Raw genomic sequence first — 7,847 nt, 5'->3', positions numbered from 1 at the left:
ATCGGTGCCGACGATCATAGCAGTGCCGAGACGTAGAGCGGTGCCGCGACGAAGATCTTGGCCGCGAGTACGACCGGTGCCGAGGTGATATTCGGCGCCGGGACTGCGAGCGGCGTGGGGACCTGCTTCGGGACCTGGACCGGTGCCATGGTTCCAGCCCTTGCGATGGAGGGCGCATCAAGGCAGGTTTCCCCCTCGACTGGACTGGGCGAGTCAACGGTGCCGTCGGTGCCGGTGGTTGGGGCGGTGCCGGCTCCGTGAGAGCTATTAAGTCTCTCGCCGCCGCGAAGGTCTCTGGAGTCGACGGGAGGCACTGTATCACCGCCGGCCTCGGTGGAGACGCTATCTGCACCGGACTCAACGGCCTCGGCGCCGGAGTCGACGGTGCTGGAGGCACCTGTTTCCGATGCTCCACCGGCGGACGCGGCTCTACCCCCGGCACTGGGGGAGCCGGCGTCTTCGGCACGGAGGTCCCCGTCTTATGGGCTTTTTTATGCCCTGGGGATAATGACCGGCGCCGAGGCACTTGCTGTGCTTGCGGTGCCGACGAGGTCCGGTGCCGGGGAGGCTTGTCCGACGGCACTCGCGTGGTCGGCATGGCCGGTGCCGCCGGGGCACTGCGCACCGAGGCGCTAGGTGCCAGGGCCTGGCTTGTAGATGGAGCGTCCGGACTGAGTGCCGCCTCCATCAGGAGTTGCCGGAGCCGAAAGTCCCGCTCCTTCTTGGTCCTTGGTCTGAAGGCCTTACAGATCTTGCACTTATCTGTTTGATGGGACTCTCCCAGGCACTTCAGACAGGAGTCGTGCGGGTCGCTCGTGGGCATAGGCTTAGCGCAGGAGGCGCACTGCTTGAAGCCGGGAGCGTTGGGCATGAGCCCGGCCCCGCGGCCGGGGGAGAAAGGGGGAGACGACCCCCTTAATCCCCTGAACTACTATAACAACTAGAACAAGTTTTAAAAACTATTTAACTATTTAACTATAAACACTAGAACTATAACTATAACTGCGAATATAAGCTAGGGAGAGTGGAGAACAGCTAAGCAGCGCTCCACAGTTCCAACGACCGTCAGGGGCGGTAAGAAGGAACTGAGGGGGCGCCGGGTCGGCTGGGGTATATATTCAGCGCCATGAAGGCGCCACTCTAGGGGGCTCCACAGCCGACCCGCCGGTGTTGCTAGGGTAGAAAATCTTCCGACGATCGTGCACGCGGCGCGCACACACCTAATGGAATGGATATGAGCAAGCACTCGAAGAAGAACTGCTGATATCAAGGGTAGTGACTTTGGGAAATGTGCAGGTCATAGTGGATGGCTTTGCTGAAATGGGATTCCCTAACTGTGGTGAGGCGATAGACAGAACCCATATCCCTATCTTGGCACTGGAGCACCAAGGCAGCCAGAACATAAACCGCAAGAGGTACTTTTCAATGCTGCTGCAAGCACTGGTGGATTACGAGGGATGTTTCACCAACATCAACGTGGGATGGCTGGGAAAGGTACATGCGCTCACGTCTTCGGGAACTCTGGTCTGTTTCAAAAGCTGCAGGAAGGGACTTTCTTCCCGGACCAGAAAATAACCATTGGGGATGTTGAAATGCCTATCGTTATCCTTGGGGACCCAGCCTACCCCTTAATGCCATGGCTCATGAAGCCATACACAGGCAGCCTAGACAGTAGTCAGGAGCTGTTCAGCTATAGGCTGAGCAAGTGCAGAATGGTGGTGGAATGTGCCTTTGGACGTTTAAAAGCGCGCTGGCGCAGTTTACTGACTCGGTTAGACCTCAGCGAAACCAATATTCCCATCGTTATTACTGCTTGCTGTGTGCTCCACAATATCTGTGAGAGTAAGGGGGAAACGTTTATGGCAGGGTGGGAGGTTGAGGCAAATCGCCTGGCCGCTGATTACTCTTCTAACCACGCTGGTGTCTGGCTGTGCGTACTGGAGGGCACGGTGCGCTTCAGAGAAGCTTTGAAAACCAGTTTCATGACTGGCCAGGCGACGGTGTGAAAGTTCTGTTTGTTTCTCCTTGATGATCCCCCCCTCCCGCCCTATTGGTTCACTCTACTTCCTTGTAAGTGGAGTGTAAGCTAACCACCCTCCCCTTCCCCTTCAATCACCGCTTGCAGAGGCAATAAAGTCATTGTTGCTTCACATTCATGCATTCTTTATTAATTCATCAAACAACTAGGGGGATAACTGCCAAGGTAGCCCGAGAGGGGTGGGGGTGGAGGGAAGGAAAAGGCCACACTGCACTTTAAAACTTATTGAAGGCCAGCCTTCTGTTGCTTGGGCAATCTTCTGGGGTGGAGTGGCTGGGTGGCCAGAGGCCCCCCACACCGCATTCTTGGGCATCTGGGTGAGGAGGCTATGGAACTTGGAGAGGAGAGCTGTTGGTTACACAGGGCTGTAGTGGCGGTCTGTGCTCCTGCTGCCTTTCCTGCAGCTCAACCATACGCTGGAGCATATGAGTTTGATCTTCCAGCAGCCTGAGCATCGACTCTTGCCTTCTGTCAGCAAGCTGACGCCACCTATCATCTTCAGCTCGCCACTTACTCTCTTCCGCCCACCACCTTTCCTCGCGTTCATATTGTGCTTTCCTGCACTCTGACATTATCTGCCTCCATGCATTCTGCTGTGCTCTGTCAGTGTGGGAGGACAGCGGGAGCTCAGAGAACATTTCATCCCGAGTACATTTTTTTCACCTTCTAATTTTCATTAGCTTCGGTGAAGGAGAAACATTTGCAGCTGGTGGAGGAAAAGGGAGAGTGCTAGTTAAAAAGACATTTTAGAGAACAATGGGTACAGCTTTCACGTTAAACCTTGCTGTTCACATTACATAGCACAACAGCTTTTGTTACAAGGTCGCATTTCGCCTCTTGTATTGAGAACCTGCCGGTTTGGTGTGAGAGATCACTCACGTAGTGCCAGGCAACAGAATTCGGCTTGCAGGCAGCCATGGTAAGCCACAGTCTTTTGGCTTTCTTTAACCTTCATAACATGTGGGAATGGTTTCAAACAGCAACGCCCTCATTTCCCATACCAAGTAGCCATTGGGTCGGCCATTTAAAATGGGTTGGCAATTTAAAAGGAGGAGCTGCGGTTTGCGGGTTAGCGTGCAGCACAAACCCAAATACACCCCCCCCCCCCCCCCCACACACACACACAATTCTCTGGTATGATCGCTACACCCCTCCCCCACCGCGTGGCTAACAGCAGGGAACATTTCTGTTCAGCCACAGCCAAATAGCCAAGCAGGAACGGGCACCTCTAAATGTCCCCTTAATAAAATCACCCCATTTCAACCAGGTGACCATGAATGATATCACTCTCCTCAGGATAACACAGAGAGATAAGGAACGGATGTTGTTTGATGCCAGCAAAAACTGGGACCATCGCTGCCATGCTTTGTTATGCAATGATTCTAGACTACGTGCTACTGGCCTGGTGCGGTAAAGTGTCCTACCATGGCGGATGGAATAAGGCCACCCTCCCCAGAAACCTTTTGCAAAGGCTTTGGGAGTACAATCCAGGAGAGCTTTCTGGAGATGTCCCTGGAGGATTTCCGCTCCATCCCCAGACACGTTAACAGACGTTTCCAGTAGCTGTACTGGCCCGTGACTGCCAGGGCAAATCAATCATTAACATGCTTGCTTTTAAACCCTGTGTAATCGTTACAAAAGGTACACTCACCAGAGGTCCTGACTCCGCCTTCAGGCTCTGGGTACAAGCCTCGGGTTGGTTTGAGGGTTACTGGCTCCAGGTCCAGGGTGAAAAACAGATCCTGGCTGTTGGGAAACCGGTTTCTCCGCTTCCTTGCTATAAGCTATCTTCCTCGTCCCCAAAACCCGCTTCCGTGCTTCTCCATTGACGGAGTCAAAGTACAGGGTTGGAGTAGTGGTGGCTGCAGCCCCTAGCATGGCATGCAGCTCATCATAGAAGCGGCATGTTCGGGGCTCTGACCCGGAGTGGCCGTTTGCCCCTCTGTTTTTTTGGTAGGCTTGCCTTAGCTCCTTAATTTTCACACGGCACTGCTTTGCATCCCTGTTATAGCCTCTGTCCTTCATGCCATTGGAGACTTTTTCAAATGTTTTGGCATTTCGTTTACTGGAACGGAGTTCAGCTAACATGGATTCCTCTCCCCATACAGTGATGAGATCCTGTACCTCCCGTTCGGTCCATGCTGGAGCTCTTTTGCAATCCTGGGACTCCATCATGGTCACCTCTGCTGATGAGATCTGCATTCATCTGCACCTTGCGACGCTGGCCAAACAGGAAATGAGATTCAAAAGTTCGCGGGCCTTTTCCTGTCTACCTGGCCAGTGCATCTGAATTGAGAGCGCTGTCCAGAGCAGTCACAATGGAGCACTCTGGGATAGCTCCTGGAGTGCAATACCGTCGAATTGCGTCCACACTACCCCAAATTTGACCCGGCAAGGCCGATTTCGTGCTAATCCCCTTGTCGGAGGTAGAATAAAGACATCGATTTAAAGAGCCCTTTAAGTCGAAAAAAAAGGGCTTCGTCGTGTGGACGGGTCCAGGATTAAATTGAAGTAACGCTGCTAAGTTCGACCTAAAATCATAGTGTAGACCAGGCTTTAGTGTGTTGTTTTGGTTGAAATGTAGGTAAATAATCGATTGGTTGAGGTGGAACGAAGATAATAATTTGGGCATAAATTTAGGATGTGTTCTAAGTGTCACTATCTTTGAAGAAGATTGTGTATGGGGTGGTGAGCCATGAGAGCCCCTATCTTGCTGACTCTTTGTGCTGATGTAATGGTGACCAGGAACATCACTTTCCTAGATAAGAGATGCGCATGTGGCTAAGGGTTCAAATAGGGTTTTGGTTAGACTCCTGAGCATGAGATTTAAGTCCCATGCTGGTATGGGTTCTCAGATGTCCAGGTACATATTCTGTATGCCAGTTAGAAATCACTTAGTAATCATGTGAGCGAATATTGAGGTCCCGTCTACCTGTTGAGGGAAGGCTGGGATGGCAGCGAGATGAACTCTCCATAAATATTCCAGGATTAGAGGAAACAGTGCCTGGCTTGCAGATATTTGTTTGTTTGTTCTGGCACCACAGGAAGAAGCTTTTCCATTTTTGGAGGTAAACAGTATGGGTATTTTGTTTCCTGCTGTTTAACAACACTTGTTTTACTTGCTCTGAGCAGGTTAGTTTGTCGTGGTGGAGCCATGAAGGAACCATGCCTTGAGGTGAAGTCTCTCCAGCTCCAGATGGAGGCCTTGACCGTCGTCCTAAGAGAGAAGATTCCGTAGGCGAGGGAGAATGAATAGTGTGCAGATCGCCATGCATGTCAAGTAAGGGAATCAAGTCTGTGTGGGCGATGTCTGTACTGTATGTATCATTTTGGCCCTGTCAGTTCGTATTTTGTGCATTACTCTGGAGATTAGAGATATCGGTGGGAATGCATATAGAAGAGGATGATGAGGAGAAAAGCGGCCCCTAGAGAGTGTGCTCTCAGTCCTGCTCGTGAGAAAAACTTTGGGCATTTTTTGTTTATTAAATGTCGCAAATAGGTCTATGTGTGGGGGTCCCCACATGTGAAATTTGTGTTTTATTATTTCGTCGTTCATTTACCATTTGTGCTCTTGGGAAAACTGTCTGCTTAATGTGTCCACCATTATGTTCAGTCGACCTGGGAGGTATGCTGCTGTAATAGTGATAGTGTTTTATGCACCAGTTCCATAGTTTTAAGGCCTCCATACATAAGGAGTGGGAACGTGTTCCACCCTGTCAGTTTATACAGAACATACATGCAATGATGTCCGTCAGGACCCTTATCATTTTGCCTCATATAATAGGGAGGAAAGTGTTGCAGACATGAATAATTCAAGCAGGTTGATGTGTAAATGTGTTTCCATGGGGGCATCCACTTGCCTTGGACTGTATGTTGGTTTAGGTGAGCGCCCCATCTGATCAGTGAGGCATCTGTTGTGATTTGTATGGATGGTGGATCCTGTTGAAATGGGATGCTTGAGCAAATGTTTATTGGGTTTTTGCACCATGGTAGTGAATGTAGAACCTCTGGGGTCAGTGTGAGTCTTTTGTTTAGGCTGTTCTTTGGTGGAATATATACCAATCTTAGCCATCCTTGAAGGCTGGCAGCGCACGTGTAATCTGGCATGTTTTACAACGAAAGTGGTGGCCACCATCTGTCCCTAGAGGTGTAGGCAGGTGCGTGCAGACACCAATGGGCTGTCTGAGACCAAAGAATATGAGGGAGGTCATTGCTGTGAATCAGGGCATTGGCAGTGATGCTTTGGCCTCCACTGAGTCCAGGTTCGCTCCTATGAAGTCCAATGGTTGTACTGGAGTTAGGGTAGATTTCTTTTCATTAATTTGTAGCCTTACGGACTGAAAGAGAGGTGGTTTATTGAGTAATGCGTCCTGTTTCTGGCAAGGTAGGGCCTTTGAGCAGGCAATAGTCTAAATATGGGAATGTCAACATCCCGTCTGCGCAAATGAGTGGCTACCACCGGTAGGGTTTTGGTAAAGATTTGTGGAGCAGTCTAGCGTACAAATGGCAATACTCCCTATTGGAAGTGATCTTGTTCCACTGTGAATCATAGGAATCCTCTGTGAGCAGAATGGATGGTAATGTGAAAATAAACATCTTGTAGGTTGAGCACTGAGAACCAGTCCCCCTTTTCCAGCACAGGGATAATAGAGTTCAGTGGGATCATTTTGAATCTGTGAGTATGGACAAATTTGTTGAGATTTCTGAGATCTAGTATGGGTCTCCAACCTCCGTTTTTCTTTTGAGTCAGGAAATAATGGGAACAAAATCCCTTCCCTCTGTGTTGTGGTGGAACTTGGTCCACGGCCCCTAACTGTAGAAGGTGATGTACTTCTGGTCTCAATAGCTGCTCATGAGAGAAGGTCACTGAAGAGGGACAGGGAACGGGGCTGGGTAGGAGGAATGGAGGTAAAGGGGATGGTATAAGCCGTTCGAATGATCCCTAAAACCCAGTGGTGATAAGAGGCCCACGTATGGTAAAATGGTTGAAACCGATGACCAAATATTTGGACTGTTTGTTCCACTGGCACTGATGATTGGCGGAGGTCAGTCAGAACCTCAACCACTGTTTCAAAATTATAATTTGCTTGGTGGTGCTTGGGACGTCACAACTTGAGATTGGTTAGGGCGACGTTTCTATGGTCTGGGCCTTTGTCTTTGATTGTCGTATGGTCTCTGCTGGCGTTGCAACATGCTGTCTGTTACTATTGTAGGGCTTGTATCTGCGTCTCCTGTTAGGAGCTGTAAAGATCCCTAGGGTCCTCAATGTGGCTCTAGAGTCCTTCATGGAATGGAGGAATTCATACATCTTAGTGGAGAAGACCTTGTCCCTGTCGAAGAGGAGGACCTCTACTTTGGTCAGGAGTTCGCTTGGGATACAGGTGAGTGTAACCAGGATACTCTACAGATGATGATGGCTGTCGCTGTCATGCATGTTGCTGTGTCTGCCACATTGAGTGATGCCTGGAGCCCTGTTCTAGCAATAAGGAGAACATGAGATTGGTCCCTTGTTTCCTCTGGAATTTCCTGGACAAAACCATTCATTTTTGCATAATTGTCATGGTTGTAGTTCGCGAGTAACGCTGTGTAATCAGCCATGCGGAAATGGTCACAGAAAAGTAAACTTTTCACCTTCATCTCCTCCAATTCTGGTTTTGTGGTGTGGATTTGAACTGAGGAGGTTTGCCCCGTCAGTTGACTGCATCGACCACTAAGGAGTTAGGTTGTGGGTGGAAAAATAAAAAAAAAAGAAGTCCATGCCTTTATATGGCACATAGTATTTCCTGTCTGTACGTTTATTGGTTGGAGG

At 49.9% G+C, this 7,847-nt stretch overlaps 1 long non-coding RNA gene across 1 annotated transcript; it reads right to left on the bottom strand.

Annotated features, from left to right (window-relative positions):
* Nucleotides 1-2,146: 2,146 nt before the first annotated feature.
* LOC135983374 (uncharacterized) lies at nucleotides 2,147-7,438 on the bottom strand. The gene is made up of 2 exons (XR_010600963.1): nucleotides 3,690-7,438; nucleotides 2,147-2,744 (listed from the first exon to the last, which is right to left on the bottom strand). It is a non-coding gene; the product is annotated as an uncharacterized LOC135983374 (long non-coding RNA).
* Between the last annotated feature and the right edge of the window lie 409 nt (nucleotides 7,439-7,847).

This window comes from Chrysemys picta, chromosome 4 (assembly GCF_011386835.1).
Source record: "Chrysemys picta bellii isolate R12L10 chromosome 4, ASM1138683v2, whole genome shotgun sequence".
In the NCBI taxonomy this organism is placed as follows: Eukaryota; Metazoa; Chordata; order Testudines; family Emydidae; genus Chrysemys; species Chrysemys picta.
The sequence above is the reverse complement of the archived record's forward strand: the minus strand, read 5'-3'. Positions and strand labels throughout refer to the sequence as shown.